Source organism: Neoarius graeffei, chromosome 23 (assembly GCF_027579695.1).
Source record: "Neoarius graeffei isolate fNeoGra1 chromosome 23, fNeoGra1.pri, whole genome shotgun sequence".
NCBI lineage: Eukaryota > Metazoa > Chordata > Actinopteri > Siluriformes > Ariidae > Neoarius > Neoarius graeffei.
The window spans coordinates 39,279,026-39,298,386 of record NC_083591.1 but is presented as its reverse complement, the minus strand read 5'-3'; positions in this window follow the sequence as shown (position 1 = coordinate 39,298,386).

Below are 19,361 nucleotides of genomic sequence, written 5' to 3'. Positions count from 1 at the left end.
CCAGTTCCTGCTCCTGATCCAGCTCCCACTCCTGCTCCAGTGCCTCCTGCAATGCTGCCTTCTTCACCTCGCGAACCCAGCCTTCCTGCACCACAGAGGTATGACGGCAAGCACAGTGAGTGCCGAGAGTTCCTTACCCAGTGTCAACTCACCTTTGAGCTTCAGCCTACCACCTACACTACGGATCGCCGCAAGATTGCCTTTGTGATCACCTTATTAGCTGGTAAGGCGCGAGCCTGGGCTACTGCTATCTGGCAAAGACAGGGACCTGAGTGCTTTGATTTCCAGCTGTTTTCTGAAGAGATGCTTCGGGTCTTCGATCAGGCAGACATCAGTACCGACGCAGCCCGAAAGCTCATGTCCATCCGGCAAGGAGGAAGCGTCGCAGATTACGCCATCTCGTTCCGAACACTCGCAGCAGTAAGTGGATGGAACGAGACTGCCCTGGTGTCAGCCTTCCACCATGGTCTGTCTGACCCCATCAAGGACGGTCTGGCCTCTATTGGATGCCCAAGTGACCTCGAAACCCTCATCTCACATGCTATTCGTCTGGACAACAGGATGAGAGAACGCCACCAAGCCTTGAGCCCCCCCAGCCTCCCTACCTCTACCTGGAGACCGTCTACCTCCTTCAGTGACTGTCCAGAACCCATGCAAGTGGGTCGTACTCGCCTCTCCGCATCTGAGAGGGAGCGCAGAAGGAGGGACAAGTGCTGCATCTACTGTGGCAAGCCTGGTCACTTCCGAGCATCATGTCCCGAACTCTTGGGAAAAGGACCGCCCCGTCCAGCCGAGGGAGGGTTGTGACGGGGCCTACCCTCTCTCCCGGACTCCCTGGCCAAGGAATCTACATCCCGGTCTCCATCTCCTGGGGTGAGTCTGTCCACTCTTGTCAAGCTTTGATAGACTCAGGGGCGGCTGGGAACTTTATGGATATTCACTTCGCCCAAAGCATCAATATACCTACTGCACCTCTTGAAGTCCCTCTGTCTGTGTCTGCCCTCGATGGCCAAGCGTTAGGTGATGGAAGAGTCACCCAAGTTACTTCTCCAGTCTTCCTCCAGTCTCAAGGTCACAAGGAAGAAATATCCCTGCACCTGATTCCTTCACCTGAGTTCCCAGTTATTCTAGGCCTTCCTTGGCTTACTCGCCACAACCCTCGCATAGACTGGGTAACAAGCCAGGTTGTGGAATGGGGCCCTGCATGCCATGCCTCTTGTCTGCTCTCTAGCTCTCCTGTGTCTCCTGCCGAGCCCCCTGATCTCACCGAGTTATCTCAAGTTCCCACAGAGTACTGGGATCTCAAGGAGGTATTCAGCAAGAGCAGGGCCGCCGTTCTTCCTCCGCACCGGGCCTACGACTGTGCCATCGACTTGCTCCCTGGGACTACCCCTCCTCGTGGCAGACTGTTTTCACTCTCTCAGCCAGAACGCAAGGCCATGGAGGAATACCTCAAAGATGCCCTGGTCTCTGGGTTTATTCGACCCTCCACTTCACCTGCTGGAGCCGGCTTCTTCTTTGTCGGCAAGAAGGATGGGGGGCTCCGACCATGTATTGATTACAGGGGCCTGAATAAGATCACTGTGCGCAACCGATATCCCCTTCCGCTGATGTCCACAGCTTTCGACCTGCTCCAAGGCGCCACCGTCTTCACCAAGTTGGACCTACGGAACGCATACCACCTCATCCGTATCCGACAGGGAGACGAGTGGAAGACTGCCTTTAACACCCCGTCTGGGCACTACGAATACCAGGTGATGCCCTTCGGACTCACCAACGCACCAGCTGTTTTTCAGGCCCTAATCAACGACGTCTTAAGGGACATGATTAACCTATACGTTTTTGTCTACCTCGACGACATCCTTATCTTTTCCAAGACCGTGCAGGAGCACCACCACCATGTCCGCCAGGTTCTCCAGAGGCTGCTACAGAACAATCTGTTCGCCAAGGCCCAGAAATGCGAATTTCATGTTCCCGAGGTCTCCTTTCTGGGATTTATTGTACGGACAGGCCAACTCCAAATGGACCCTGCCAAGACCCTGGCCGTCCGGGATTGGCCTACTCCCAAGTCCGTTAAGGAGGTTCAGCGGTTCTTAGGATTCGCTAACTTCTACCGCAAGTTCATCAGGAACTTCAGTTCTGTGGCAGCACCCATGTCAGACCTCACTAAAGGGACAGGTGGATCTTATGGCTGGTCTCCTCAGGCAGAAAAGGCGTTCAAAGACCTCAAGGACCGCTTCTGCACGGCACCCATTCTGGTTCTCCCGGACACCTCCCAACCATTCATCGTGGAGGTGGACGCCTCGGACAGTGGTGTCGGCGCGGTGCTCTCTCAACGTTCGGAAGGAAAGCTGCACCCCTGCGCTTACTTCTCCCACCGCCTGAGTCCTGCTGAGTCCCGGTACGATGTGGGGGATCGAGAACTGCTAGCGGTCAAACTGGCCCTTGAGGAGTGGAGGCACTGGCTGGAGGGAGCACAACATCCATTCCTGGTTTGGACTGACCACAAGAACCTGGAGTACCTCCAGCAAGCCAAGAGACTGAACCCTCGACAGGCTAGGTGGGCCCTGTTTTTCAGTCGGTTTGACTTCACCCTCTCATACCGCCCCGGCTCCAAGAACACCAAACCTGACGCACTGTCCAGACTGTTCTCTGCCACTAACAGGGAGAATGAAGTCGGGCCTATTATCCCTGTGTCCCGGATTGTGGCCCCTGTCCGCTGGGGTATTGAGGAGGCTGTCCGACGAGCCCAACGCCAGGACCCCGGTCCTGGGACGGGGCCACCAGGCCTCTTGTACGTCCCACATCAAGCCCGGGCCAAGGTTCTCCAGTGGGGTCACTCTTCCCCTCTCACCGCCCACCCGGGAGCTCGGAGGACCCTGGACTTCCTGAAAAGACGCTTCTGGTGGCCTAACATGGAGAAGGAAGTAAGGTCATTTGTCCTGTCCTGTGAGGTTTGCACCAGAACCAAGAACCCACGACAGCGTCCCCAGGGTCTCCTGCATCCTCTGACCATTCCCCGGCGTCCCTGGTCCCACGTGGCAGTCGACTTTATCACGGGTCTCCCTGAGTCACAAGGTAACACGGTCATTTTGGTCTTAGTTGACAGATTCTCCAAGGCCTGCCGCTTCATACCACTGTGCAAACTCCCCTCTGCTCTTGAAACTGCGAAACTTTTGTTTAATCATGTCTTCCGAGTCTTTGGTCTTCCACAGGACATCGTCTCAGACCGAGGGCCCCAGTTCTCCTCCCGAGTGTGGCACGGGTTCTGCAAGGTCATCGGAGCCACTGCCAGCCTCTCCTCTGGGTTTCACCCACAGTCCAATGGTCAGACGGAGAGGCTCAACCAGGACCTGGAAACCACCCTGCGAGGCCTGGCTATGGATAACCCGACATCGTGGAGCACCTGGCTGCCATGGGCGGAGTACGCCCACAACACCCTGCAGTCATCGGCCACCAAGCTGTCGCCATTCCAGTGCCAATTCGGGTTCCAGCCACCTCTGTTCCCGGACCAGGAGGAGGACGCGGGGGTGCCCTCGGTCAACCAATATGTGAGACGGTGTCGCAAGACCTGGAGCAAGGTCAGGAAGACCCTCATACAGACCTCCAGAACCAACCAGACTCAGGCCAACCGCCATAGAAGACCTGCACACGCTTTCCGCCCTGGGCAGCGTGTTTGGCTGTCCACTAAGGACCTTCCACTGCGGGTGGAGAACCGCAAGCTTGCTCCTCGCTACATTGGCCCCTTCAAGGTGGTGCGCAGGGTGAACCCTGTCTCCTACCGGCTCCAGTTGCCCCGGACTCTGAGGATCAACCCCACTTTCCATGTTTCCCTGTTACGGCCCGTACTGACGTCTACGTATGCCCCTGCCCCTAGGAACCCCCCACCCCCCCGCATCTTCCAGGGGCAGACTGTGTTCACTGTGAATCGCCTGCTTGACTCCCGCCGGGTCCGCGGCGGGTTGCAATATCTGGTGGACTGGGAGGGCTATGGTCCTGAGGAGCGCTGCTGGGTTCCTGCTCGGGATGTCCTTGATAAAGAACTATGTCGGGACTTCCATTCGGCCCATCCGGATCGCCCTGGGAACGTCAGGAGACGCTCCTAGAGGGGGGGGTCCTGTTAGGACTAGGACTGTTTTGGCCTCTAGAGGCCGCTGTTATTTCCTTTTCATGTCGTGTTTATTTTGGCCTCTAGAGGCCGCCACTGTTCCTGTGTTTTGTGTTTGTGTTAATTGCCTAATTATCTTCACCTGTCTCCTTAATTAGTTTGTCTATTTATACCCCTGAGTTCAGTCCTCTTGTCACGGAGTCTTTGTGCTGTTATGTTTATCTCCAGTTTCCTTTGTACTGTGTTTTTTGATCTTCTTAGCTTTTGAATTTTTGCACTTTGCTTTTCTTTTGGATTATACTCTTTGTTTTTTTTTTTGTCTTTTGTTTTGCCCTGTATATAGTGTATATAGTTTAAATAAACCTTTTGATTCTTTTTCTACTTCCGCCTCTGCATTTGAGTCATCCCCCTGGTGGCCTAGTGGGGGTTTGCTGGATTATCACACCAACGAACCAGGTTCGAATCCCAGCAAAACCCTAACAGATGGTAGTCTTTGTTACTTTGGTCCCAGCTCTCTGCAGGTCATTCACTAGGTCCCCCCGTGTGGTTCTGGGATTTTTGCTCACCGTTCTTGTGATCATTTTGACCCCACGGGGTGAGATCTTGCGTGGAGCCCCAGATCGAGGGAGATTATCAGTGGTCTTGTATGTCTTCTGTAGGTATCATGCCGCCATCTTGTGTCAGAACTACAATTCCCAGTCCACTTCCGTGTGACCTACGTCACGCGTGGGCGGGATCAACTACGTCATCATACAAGGAAACATAAAACAATGGGACAACGCTTCCATCTTTGCTCTCTCACGGCTGGCTCCCGATGGATCTGGACGTATAAAGAGGCGCTCTCCACCCCAAAAAGACGTCTTCTTTCTTGCAAGATCCATCACTCAGCGCGATTTTGCTTCTTACCCTTGGCAAAGGTAAACTCTAGAGTCGCGCGATCTCTAAACTCAGCCTGAGTTACAACCGGTTTACTTGCATTAGAAGTGACGTCACGACTGCAGCCCAGGCAGTCAGAAGTTAAGAAGCGATTGAATCCTTTTTAACTCAAAAGCGCTGTGCATCTTATTCTGATCAGAGACTTTTCCTCACGAACGCTGAGGTTCGGACCAAGAACCCTCTGCTTTTCACGGGAACCACCCAAGTGCTCCGTTCGACCCGAAAGTTTCTCCGCCTCCATCACGAGCGGCTCACGTGCTCCCACGGCGAGGCCCGAGACTACACCGGCGAATAGTTCTTCATATCTTGCTAAAGGCAGGATTAAGTAAGATTTTGGCATTTGGGCATAATTAGGATAGTCTTAGGAATTTGCTTTTATTTGAAATAGTGTGAATTTAAACCCAGGTTTATTGTTACACTGTTGAACACGCAGCGTGTTGATTTATTTTGGTTCTATGTTCTCTCAATTGTTTAATAGATAGGCTGCGCATGCTTCTCTCTTTTATTCTTTACTACTAACATATAGTTCTCATTATTATACATCTTGATGTCATTAAGATTTCAGTGGATTCAGTATGGTTATGAGCTAGTGGGTTAGCTACAGCTTCGCTTTTGTCTGCTTAGCAACACAAAGCTAATCAAGGCCTACCATGTGCTCAGCAAGCCATCAGGCCTAACAAACACACTTTAGCTAGGCTATAGGGCCTTTCACAAACACATACTAGCAACACAAGGCTAATCTAGGCCTCCACCACGTGTAGTTAGCTACACGAGGCTAAACACAGAGCTAATCCTTTGTTCTGTTTAGATAACATTCTTTTGTTTAGCTACCAACAAGCTAGGCCTCCACCACGTGTAGTTAGCTACACGAGGCTAAACACATGGTCAAGTCCTTCACACTCCCTCTCTCTCTCTCTCTCACACACACACACACACACACTTCACTGCTTGTATATATTGATTTATCTTTTTATCTTTGTATAATAAATTCATTTATTAAACAAACTGTGTTTATTTGTGTGAACAACATCTGAAGTCCCCAATTTTCTCAAAGAATTCAAAAAGGGTGCAAATGTTATATAATATGGTAAGTGATCTTAATAATTTGGAAATGTACCATAATTTAGCTGTTTGGTAATTTATTATTAAGCACCAGGATTAATGGTATGATTCACTAAATGATTCCCTAAATGATTCATTGAACAATTCCCTAAATGATTCACTAAATGATTCATTGAACGATTCACTGAACGATTCACTTCAAATGAGAGTGATTCTATGGTATGATTCAATTCAAACGAGTCAAATTAAATGATTCAATGGGATTGATTCATTTTAATTATTGACCTTCAAAATTTAATGAGACTGATTTAACGAGATTGATCACTTAATATCAATAATTAACTGATTGCACCCACAGTTAAAATGGTGCCCCGTGTGAGGAGATTGGTTTGTTGACTTCTGGATTGTTGTTCAACAACAAATAAACTATCAGTTTAATTCAGCAACTGCTAAGGTATATCCCCAGGTGTGTTAAAACAGATAACAGTAGTGTGATAACCATATCACCAATACTCATAACCTATTCAACTTAGGATAAGAGAGCATTTCCAAATAAACCTTCATAATTAATTACATAGTTAATTAATAATGATTAAATTAATAATTAACTTGATTAATTATCTAACATCCAGCCTAAGTAAAATGGCATCCCCTCATGTCTCAAAAATGGAAGACAACGCTCAAGACGTGTCTCTCCTTGAGGTCATTGCAGACCTCATTCACTGCTCTGCCTCCGAAAAGGCAAACATTAAGTACATGAGTGAGAGTGAATGCCAAAACAACCTAGACAATTCAAACAAACATATGAGAGATCCAAAGAGAACAACTATTAGTATCCAAGTGGCACTAGGTAAGCTATTCCTATCATACTTCCAAAATGCTGATTCAGAAATCAGATGCCTTCGCGGAGAGGTTGAAAGGCTGACCACCAGCAACGCCAAGCTGACAGCCGATCATAATGATTTACATAGGGAGTATGAGCTCTTGAAGACCTCCCTTGATGATTGCACCGAGCGGCTAGAGAAAGCCGAAATGGTTGCTAAGAGGGCTGCCCAGGAGCAGACCCCCCAAGAGCAGCGCGAGGGGCGTGAAAGACCCCCAACAATGCGCCAAAGCTCAGAGCGGGAAGAGGCGTCCGAACCGGACACCGTAAATGATCTGGTCGAGGACCAGACACCCCGCCAAACTCCATCAACTCGCTACACGACTCCGTCGTCATCTAGCCAGGATGGAGCCGCCCTGCGCTCATCCCGAGCCCAGGCCCGTAGCACACCTAGGTCAGTGCGCTTCAGTCTCCCTGATCCATCTCCAGACGAATCAGACCACGCATCTCGTGCGAAGCGGGAGCGATTCCAGAGTAGCTCAGACAGTGAGTACTCAGAAGAGCCAAGAAGGTCGCACAAGGACGTGCACCAAACCCTTCGTTTACGGCAAATTGACCTACTTGCCAAAGATGTCGAACAGTTCGATCCCGACAATCAAAGAACAAATGTAAATAACTATTTACGAGAAATTGATCGATGCCTGATGGACCTGCCGAACGCCACAACACGTGAAAAACTTAAACTAATCTGGAAGACCTCCAGTAGTAGCGTTCGTGCCTTTTTAGAGACACTACCCCCAAACATTCGCGATAGTTATTCGAAACTTCGCAATTACATGAGGGAAGAATATGCGCCATACACGGACGAAACCTCCGCGATATTGTGTGCATTACAAGTCAAACAAAAACGGTCTGAGGCGCCTCGTGAATATTACAGACGGCTACGTACTGCCTATTTCCAAGGTAGTAGTGCACCAGGGTTGGAAGAAGATAGAGGTTTCATATCTCTCTTCTTGCATAACCTCCACCCAAGCGTGCGGACCCATGTCACACTGACGTGTCGACAAGGTCGCTATTCGATGAGGGAAATTAGGCGACTAGCCCAAATGACCTGGGAGACCATCGTCAAAACCGCAAACGGAAATGATGATGAACCCAGAGTCCTTAGTCTCCAGGGTGAGGACAAGCCCCCGCTAACCTTAGGAGGTGAAGCACCGAAAGGGGGACCCACCTGGAAGAATTCCGGTCCAGCCCGATCCTTGCCGAACCATCACAATGGTGAGTGGAAAAATCGACAAGGTAAGGCCAGGAGGGACCGAGGGCGAGTCCACAGTGACGATGGCAATCGCCCATCAAATGAAAAGGGTCGTAGGGAACAAAACGGTTGGCAGCAAAACCGTCATCCCCGCTCTGACCAGAAACGGCAGAAGCGTTCCGACCGTAGCTCTAAAAGCAAGGGTAGAGACGACCAACACAGTGACTCAGACCAACCTGGTGAGTTCCACTCAGAGCTGGACTCTTTAAAAGCCCAGTTGGCTGAGATTAAAGAACTGTTACAGGAGACGTCAGACCCCTCAACAGATAAAACAAAAGAGCCCAAGAAAAATGGCAAAAGGCCATTCACTGGCATGACTAGGCCAGGAACCACGGGTATATCTCGTGAAAGGGGGAGGAGATCCCTCTGAAACAGCAGGCGAGGGTCAGGATGTAGGGCCCCCCCTGGTGGCGAAGGCAAACACACAAGACGCACCTCTCATGTGCGCTAAAGTCTTCACCACCATTTCTCAGACACACGGCTCTCACAAGGCGACCCAATCCCAACCAAGCCCTGCGACATAAACTTAGTCAGCTTTACACAAAACAAAACCCCACAGTCGTTGGATCCCACAAAATATGCACAAAACTATTGCGACGAGATTAGTGCGAACACTGATCAACCAAGCGCCACGCGAGATCAAATTTCTGATTAACTTCAGTTCATGTCTTGGCACACCGAGTCCGGTGTCGAAACACCTGACATCGCGACTCCCCCTAGTGGCAAAAATCTCCCTCTATCCATCGACTCAGACACAGACACCCATTTCACCGCTGGTGTAATGGCTGCGCTGTGGAACATGTTAGGCGTCAAGGCGAAATTCCATATCGCGTACCACCCTCAATTCTCTGGTCAGGCTGAACGAGCCATTCAAACCATTGTGAGCATGCTGCGAAAGTATATCACAAACCATGGTAAAATTTGTGATGTGAAACTTCCCTTGGTGCTAAGGGCCATTCGGTCCACCCCTCATTGCTCCACTGAAGTCACACCCTTTGGGATGATGACTGGGCGAGAGTCGGTTCTTCCCCCGCATCTCCTATACAAACCAGAGGCCATGAGCGTCGCGATTGCATACACTGCACATCAACATGTCGCCGACCTACAACGCCACCTACAGTCAATCTTTACAGGTGCCCAAAAGAATCTCGATTCGAGAGTAGAAGGACACAAAGCCTACTACGCCCGAATCTCAGAGAAGTTCCTACCACCCTGGTCGAGACCTTTCGATCGTGGGAAAACCGTTCCCCGTCGCGTATCACATTAGGATATCTAGGCCTAATCAAATGCTTTCATATCGATTTCCATGATAATCGAATCAAACCTTTTGAACAGTCCTCACTCCAAAAGGGGGTGGACGACAGCTAGGCCCATCCTGTCCACTTAGCTTGTACGCATCACTCAACCATAAGCGTACACTAACATTCCCGGTCAGACTTCACCAACCCAATGAAGTAATAACCCTTCAGTATAACATGGTAGATAAAATACTAAAATCCGCTATTATTACTAGTGTGTATTCATCGCAAATACACCTGGCATATAGTCTTGGCAGTGCTATCCTCATTTTTGTGAATCCACAAACTTAGAGATGTGCACCCCCACTAAAGACATCCACTGGGTCTGCCCAGGCAACCCATACATAACACTACACACCTAGCTAGATAAGATGGTCTGTGTCCCCGACAGCTAGCCGCAGTAGCGCACGCTTTCTAGCCAGACCCCCCCACTGCTATCACCTTCCCAGAAGATTAGGTTTGCCAACCCAAACACTAATACTTCTTTCCTTCCTTCATTTCTTCTCTTTTCTTGTTTTTTTATGCCTAAGAAATTGAACACTACATGTTTCATGTTCCATGTTTAATTTTTTTTTGATGTGGTTTTGATCTAGTTAGTTAGATAGTGATTATATGCCCAAAATGCCCATAGTGATTATATTATGCCCAAAATGCCTCTGTCTCCAACTGTCTTACTGGAACTCACAAGTTTACAGTCTTCACAGGACACCATGGACTGCACAGGACAAGTCTACCTCAAGGACTATGGACACGGCGATGATACGATACGGTGCTCTCAGTGCTACGACTCCGTCATACCCCTGAGACCAAAAGGGGGACTGTAGGTATCATGCCGCCATCTTGTGTCAGAACTACAATTCCCAGTCCACTTCCGTGTGACCTACGTCACGCGTGGGCGGGATCAACTACGTCATCATACAAGGAAACATAAAACAATGGGACAACGCTTCCATCTTTGCTCTCTCACGGCTGGCTCCCGATGGATCTGGACGTATAAAGAGGCGCTCTCCACCCCAAAAAGACGTCTTCTTTCTTGCAAGATCCATCACTCAGCGCGATTTTGCTTCTTACCCTTGGCAAAGGTAAACTCTAGAGTCGCGCGATCTCTAAACTCAGCCTGAGTTACAACCGGTTTACTTGCATTAGAAGTGACGTCACGACTGCAGCCCAGGCAGTCAGAAGTTAAGAAGCGATTGAATCCTTTTTAACTCAAAAGCGCTGTGCATCTTATTCTGATCAGAGACTTTTCCTCACGAACGCTGAGGTTCGGACCAAGAACCCTCTGCTTTTCACGGGAACCACCCAAGTGCTCCGTTCGACCCGAAAGTTTCTCCGCCTCCATCACGAGCGGCTCACGTGCTCCCACGGCGAGGCCCGAGACTACACCGGCGAATAGTTCTTCATATCTTGCTAAAGGCAGGATTAAGTAAGATTTTGGCATTTGGGCATAATTAGGATAGTCTTAGGAATTTGCTTTTATTTGAAATAGTGTGAATTTAAACCCAGGTTTATTGTTACACTGTTGAACACGCAGCGTGTTGATTTATTTTGGTTCTATGTTCTCTCAATTGTTTAATAGATAGGCTGCGCATGCTTCTCTCTTTTATTCTTTACTACTAACATATAGTTCTCATTATTATACATCTTGATGTCATTAAGATTTCAGTGGATTCAGTATGGTTATGAGCTAGTGGGTTAGCTACAGCTTCGCTTTTGTCTGCTTAGCAACACAAAGCTAATCAAGGCCTACCATGTGCTCAGCAAGCCATCAGGCCTAACAAACACACTTTAGCTAGGCTATAGGGCCTTTCACAAACACATACTAGCAACACAAGGCTAATCTAGGCCTCCACCACGTGTAGTTAGCTACACGAGGCTAAACACAGAGCTAATCCTTTGTTCTGTTTAGATAACATTCTTTTGTTTAGCTACCAACAAGCTAGGCCTCCACCACGTGTAGTTAGCTACACGAGGCTAAACACATGGTCAAGTCCTTCACACTCCCTCTCTCTCTCTCTCTCACACACACACACACTTCACTGCTTGTATATATTGATTTATCTTTTTATCTTTGTATAATAAATTCATTTATTAAACAAACTGTGTTTATTTGTGTGAACAACATCTGAAGTCCCCAATTTTCTCAAAGAATTCAAAAAGGGTGCAAATGTTATATAATATGGTAAGTGATCTTAATAATTTGGAAATGTACCATAATTTAGCTGTTTGGTAATTTATTATTAAGCACCAGGATTAATGGTATGATTCACTAAATGATTCCCTAAATGATTCATTGAACAATTCCCTAAATGATTCACTAAATGATTCATTGAACGATTCACTGAACGATTCACTTCAAATGAGAGTGATTCTATGGTATGATTCAATTCAAACGAGTCAAATTAAATGATTCAATGGGATTGATTCATTTTAATTATTGACCTTCAAAATTTAATGAGACTGATTTAACGAGATTGATCACTTAATATCAATAATTAACTGATTGCACCCACATCTTCCATTTTCTAATAATTGCTCCCACAGTTGATTTCTTCACACCAAGCTGCTTACCTATTGCAGATTCAGTCTTCCCAGCCTGGTGCAGGTCTACAATTTTGTTTCTGGTGTCCTTTGACAGCTCTTTGGTCTTGGCCATAGTGGAGTTTGGAGTGTGACTGTTTGAGGTTGTGGACAGGTGTCTTTTATACTGATAACGAGTTCAAACAGGTGCCATTAATCCAGGTAACGAGTGGAGGACAGAGGAGCCTCTTAAAGAAGTTGTTACAGGTCTGTGAGAGCCAGAAATCTTGCTTGTTTGTAGGTGACCAAATACTTATTTTACTGAGGAATTTACCAATTAATTCATTAAAAATCCTACAATGTGATTTCCTGGATTCTTTCCCCCCATTTTGTCTCTCATAGTTGAGGTATACCTATGATGAAAATTACAGGCCTCTCTCATCTTTTTAAGTGGGAGAACTTGCACAATTGGTGACTGACTAAATACTTTTTTGCCCCACTGTATATGCCTACGTCCAAAAACAGATTGATATCCCATGTTTATTTACCACCATGAGCTGTGTAAATGAGTCAATCAATTACAATGTAGTAATAGATAGCTGAAATGGACACTTCTGTAGCTTTATATTCCTATTGATTGCTTTTTTTTAACTTCCCTGCTAAACAAAATAACGCAGGCCAACACAATCCCAGTCTTGACCAGAAAAAACCAGATGAAGCCAATAAGCAGCTAAAGCCTGTCTGTGCTGTCTTTAACACAGAAGCCCCTTTCACACAGCCTGTTCAAGGTGGGAATCTTACACCTTTATTCTGCCTTGTGTTCTGTATGCGGAATGGGGTGGTGGTGTTGTTGTTTTGTCTCTGAGGTGGAACGACTGGTAATAACAGAGGTGGTATTGACGTCTGTGCAAAAGGGACAGCTGGAACAGTGGGATGGGGGGGTGGGGGGGTGACGTTTTTGACCTTGATATTCTACTTTCTGAGACCAGCATGAATTCAAATGTCTTCATTTACAGTGTCTAAGGTCCACATGCCTTTCTGCCTCAAAGTACTTCCTACTTCTCTTCCAAAATAACTCATCTCATCTCATTATCTCTAGCCGCTTTATCCTGTTCTACAGGGTCGCAGGCGAGCTGGAGCCTATCCCAGCTGACTACGGGCGAAAGGCGGGGTACACCCTGGACAAGTCGCCAGGTCATCACAGGGCTGACACATAGACACAGACAACCATTCACACTCACACCTACGGTCAATTTAGAGTCACCAGTTAACCTAACCTGCATGTCTTTGGACTGTGGGGGAAACCGGAGCACCCGGAGGAAACCCACGCAGACACGGGGAGAACATGCAAACTCCACACAGAAAGGCCCTCGCCGGCCACGGGGCTCGAACCCGGACCTTCTTGCTGTGAGGCGACAGTGCTAACCACTACACCACCGTGCCGCCCCCAAAATAACTTCGCTTCCAAAATAACTGTCGTCTAGTCTCTAAACTAGATTGTCTTATACTCAAAACAAAAGAAGAAGTCCTTTAATGGCTGAATAAGCTTAACAAACCCTGGAAGTGAAAAACACTCCCTAATCAGGCAGCCTATTACATGTCAGTTTTGCACACTGCTCAATTAATATTCATGATTTTACCCTGGAGAATCCAATGATCTTGAAATTTAGCACGTGAGAACATGATTCTCATGGCTGGTTTCTTACTGCTGATAAATAGGTTTTTATTTAGTAAAAGTCGGCATGGGTTTAAGGGCTAGGAATAATCCTGACCACCCACGTCAGCAATGAGGTTGTTTGCATATAAGAAGGCCAGGTGATGCAATTCTCTGCCAGTCTCTGTTATGAAACAGAGAGGTGATTACAGTAAGTAGGTTAGTGGAGCAGCAGTGGAAGTGTGAATCCTTCCTTCCCTCCCTCTCTCTTATGTTTATCACACACACTGATTGGATAACCAAGCTTTCCTTCACTGACGGGATTTGAAATGTAGCATTCAAAAACATTAGTTTAAAACTCACCACTGACTCAGGAACAGTTTCTAGTTTGAGATAATTAACAGTCGAAAAAAAAAAAGAAAGCATGGGAATAATATACAAAAGCAGCACGAACATGTTAGTCATCAATGCACTGCAAATAATGTTTAGTGTTTTTAGACTTCTTCTAAAGTTTCAACTCATTATTCACATTATGTATAACCATCCAAACATTCTTTAGGCTATAGCTCAAAACTATTTTTTTTAGTTCCTTCCTTCCTTCCTTCCTTCCTTCCTTCCTTCCTTCCTTCCTTCCTTCCTTCCTTCACATCAAATCAAAGCACACATATTTACACTTTTAGACTGTTAAGCAATGGAAATCTTATATTTATATTTAGCTTATATTTAATATCTTTATAATATATTTGTTTCAAACATTAAAGCGAGACGGCCTTTCGATTTCATAAAATTGGTGAAATTTAGTTCCCTCTGAAATTTGGTCATTGTGATATATGTTTATTTCTGTAATATCTCACAAAATATCAGGCCATTCTGTGGCTGGGAAGTTATTTAATTTGAAGGGATTCCTGAGCAAATAATGTGCATGAAATCGCTTGCTTCGCGCAGTCAAGCAGACAGAGGAAGTCCGGCGTGCGCATGCGCAGGTTTACCTTTGATCGTGCACTGACAGTTACATCATTCTGTCGCTAAGTGAACAGCTGATCACACCGAGGTGGTCGCTGACCTCCGATATTTATTAGTTTGGTTCTGCGTTTCCTTTCCTTCGCAACATAACATATTTTCTTCTTGCTTTCCATTACTGTAGTCGGTCTTTCACGTTTCATTCGCACACTCACGTCCTCCATTTTTCTCTCGTTTCAAATTTGTATCCCACAATGCCTTGTGTGAACGGGGAAAGCCCACCATGTGATGCATGACGTAGTATCTTGAATTGAGTCATGGTGAAGCAGGAAAAAATAGCAAAGAATTTAGGGCCATGTGGCCCTAAATTCATTAATTGTTCTATTTAAAAAAATAAAAAATTGGAAGTCTGTGATTCGAATTCAGTAGCTTTCAATCCACTCAACAAAAATAATTGGGTCTCAGGGAAAATTCTTTTTATGGCCTAAACTTGAAAAATCTGAAAGGCAGTCTACCTTTAATATCTTTCATCACTTTCAGGTTAGTAATTTTCCTTTGGCAAGTTTAAATATATATTTTATTTACACTTCATCCACACTCACGGGCGGCACGGTGATGTAGTGGTTAGCGCTGTCACCTCACAGCAAGAAGGTCCGGGTTCGAGCCCCGTGGCCGGCGAGGGCCTTTCTGTGCGGAGTTTGCATGTTGTCCGCGTGGGTTTCCTCCGGGTGCTCCGGTTTCCCCCACAGTCCAAAGACATGCAGGTTAGGTTAACTGGTGACTCTAAATTGACCGTAGGTGTGAATGTGGGTGTGAATGGTTGTCTGTGTCTATGTGTCAGCCCTGTGATGACCTGGCGACTTGTCCAGGGTGTGCCCTGCCTTTCGCCCGTAGTCAGCTGGGATAGGCTCCAGCTTGCTTGTGACCCTGTAGAAGGATAAAGCAGCTAGAGATAATGAGATGAGATGAGATGAGATCCACACTCACCGGCCACTTTAATAGGAACTTGTTCTTGATTCTAAGATTCCTGTTCTTGGCTGCAGGAGTGGAACCCAATATGGTTTTCCGCTGTTGCATGCTGAGATGCTTTTCTGCTCACCATCGTTGTAAAGAGTTGCTATGAGTTACTATATCCTTCCTGGCAGCTCGAATCAATCTGGTAAATTTCCTCTGACCTCTCTCTCTTATCAACAAGGCATTTGTTTGCACCCACAGAACTGTCACTCACTCACTGAATGTTTTTTTTTTTCCGCACCATTCTTTGTCAAATCTAGAGACTGTTTTGTGTGAAAACCCCAGGAGATCAGCAGTTTCTGAAATACTCAAACCAGTCCATCTGGCTCAAACTCACACCCATGCCACAGTGAAAGAAAGTCACACTTTGAGATCACAATTTTTCCCATTCTGATGTCTGAAGTGAACATTAACTGAAGCTCTTGATTTGTATCTGCATGATTTTATGCACTGTGTTGCTGTCAAGGGATCGGCTGATTAGAGAACTGCATAAAACAGCAGGTGTGTGGGTGTTCCTAATAAACTGGCCAGTGAGTGTCTTCTTGTTTTTTTCCCCCTACTATGACATGGTGCGGGTAAAACTAAGCATTGCATATTTAATGCAAATATTATTTTTTATCTTAAGTTTACTCCATTACTTTCAATGCATTACTTTCTCTGATCGTCCTTTTATCCTTCATCCAGCAATATGAGCACCTCTTCGTCTTAAGTAATTCTATATGTTTTACTCTTCTTGGAATAATTTCCTGATCAGAAAGCACCTGTTGCTGTATGGATTAAGTCGATGCTCTATTTTAATTCAGTTAATTGATGTCAGCTGTATGTAAGCTTAAGTATCGCTGATGCTGGGCAGAGACGGCATTTGTGAAACATCTGATACTGCAGTAAACAGTAACACACATTGATTTGTTGTTGTACACATATTGTGTCCCCAGGGAATTGAGTGAATTCATCTATACCATTTCATAGCTATGAAGCATGAAAACATTCACCAAGGGAGCTAATAAGTGAACAAGCTAAGTGCATAAAACATGACGGTACTAATGAGGATCTAATTTCTTCCCTGTTCTATTCTCAGTTCCTTTTACATTGTACATACACCATGTTCATTTCTGTCCTGATCACTCTTTGCCAGTGAATTTTCCTTATCTAGTATCTTCTCTTGTCCTCACAGTCCCAGACTTTCTTTGGGAAGGAAACAAACCAAACTTCTGCCCAACACTCAATGCTCAAATAAACAGTCTTGAATCCAAACTGTGGGTTTAAAAATATTTGGTTCTTTTTCTTTCTTCAATACTTCTTTTCTGTGAAAAAAACATTTTCTCACTGTTCTTGCTCCCTTGATATTTTCTTTTCTTATATTTCTTCCTACAGCCCTGATGTAACAAAGAACTACAACCATGACCTTCTAACCCTGGGTCTTTCATAACTGCATACTCACTCAGAAGTTTCAGAGAAAGCAAACACTAGACAGATTCCAACTACTGTGTTGCAGCAACTTGTTCTGGAACAATACAGCCTTTTAAACTATGCTCCAAGGTCACACCTGCCTATATACTGTATATATAAAATATTGTCAGCTGCTAAACTGTACATCAGTATATTTTGCTGTCCATAAGAACCCTCTACCTGCATGAGTGTGTATGACCAGTGACAAAGAAAGAGAGATATAAGAAGAAATAGCACAAGCAGAATCCCAAATAAATTGAACAAATTATTAGATTCAAATTCATTGGCATATCACTGTCACATGCAGAGTTTCTTTTATTTACTTATAGTGCCAGCAAAGTAGTTATTATAAATAGCCGACTATCTGGCTTGTATAAGGTGGCAGATACAGATGCAAATGCAAATGCAGTTAAACAGCAGCTTTATTATTCAAACTTGTGAAACAAGATCAACTGTGAGCTACTGCTCACTTATGTATTCCCCCGCTCTCGCTTATATCAGAATGCAAGCAATCGAAGGAATAGGACACTTATTATGAATGTTGACTTCAACAAATAATTAACCCTGAAACGTGTAAGTAAAGAACAGTGTTCTCCCCAGGGATTTTACATAGCGTACTGGTAAACTGTCATTTTGCAATAGCATTTTGCTTCTTGAAATAGGATCAAAATCCACTATGTATGTTTTGTAAATACATTCAGTCGGTAAACAGGAAGTCAATGTGTGACAGACCTGAAAACGGTATACACGGTATAGAATCCCAAGCTGAAGCTCGGTACCAAATATCAAGCAGTTGTGATATGTAGTTGCTGAGAAAAGTGTGATGAAAATTTTGTAAATCCATGCTATATGTTTTGTAAATACATTCAGTCAGTAAACAGGAAGTCGATGTGCAACAGACCTGAAAACGGTATACACGGTATAGAACCCCAACCTGAAGTTTGGTACCAAGTACCAAGTGACTATGATTTGTGGTTGCTGAAAAAAAGGGTGTTTCAGACAGATGGAGATACGGATGGACAGATGGATAGACAGAGGTAAACCAGTATAACCCCTCCCTTTAGAGTGGGGGTATAATAATAATAATAATAATAATAATAATATTTATTTATTTAGCGCCTTTCTCAATACCCAAGGTCGCTTTACAATTATGGGGGGAGGGGGGGGGAGGTTTCCACCAAGTAAAGGTCAGGATGTCATTCCAATGGCGTAGCAGCCACAGTCCCACCAAAAGGCGCACAAAAACAAGTCCCACACCGCCTGCACAGCCATCGCGACGCCACCGGGCAACACCACCCGGAACACCACGCCATGGATCCACAAAGTGAGCACAGAAGCACTGCCACGCAGAGTGTTGGTATGTCCCAAACTGCCTACACAGCTGCTGCAATGCCACCGAGCAACACTGCTTGGAACACCATGCCAAGCACTGCCGCACAGAGCGCTGGACAACCACAATGTTAAAATGAGCAATGAGCTTACTGCAGTCCATAGCAAGGAGCACAGGTATCACCCACAGCAAATCAAGGCCTGGAGGGAACCGACGCCCAAAACTGGGTCCAGAGCTACACCACAACCAGTGGACAAAACAGTCAAACAAAAACAAAAAACAAACATCAAACTACACAAACACAAAAAAGAAAAACAAAAGAGAAAATAAAATAAAATAAAAAGCTCCAGTGAGAAGCGGCAGCCAGAATGCGCATGGCGTACTCTCAACCGGAAACGGGGGGGATACAATAATACAGTGGTGCTTGAAAGTTTGTGAACCCTTTAGAATTTTCTATATTTCTGCATAAATAAGACCTAAAACATCATCAGATTTTCACACAAGTCCTAAAAGAGAACCCAGTTAAACAAATGAGACAAAAATATTATACTTGGTCATTTATTTATTGAGGAAAATGATCCAATATTACATATCTGTGAGTGGCAAAAGTATGTGAACCTTTGCTTTCAGTATCTGGTGTGACCCCCTTGTGCAGCAATAACTGCAACTAAATGTTTCCGATAACTGTTGATCAGTCCTGCACACCGGCTTGGAGGAATTTTAGCCCATTCCTCCATGCAGAACAGCTTCGACTCTGGGATGTTGGTGGGTTTCCTCACATGAACTGCTCGCTTCAGGTCCTTCCACAACATTTTGATTGGATTAAGGTCAGGACTTTGACTTGGCCATTCCAAAAGATTAACTTTATTCTTCTTTAACCATTCTTTGGTAG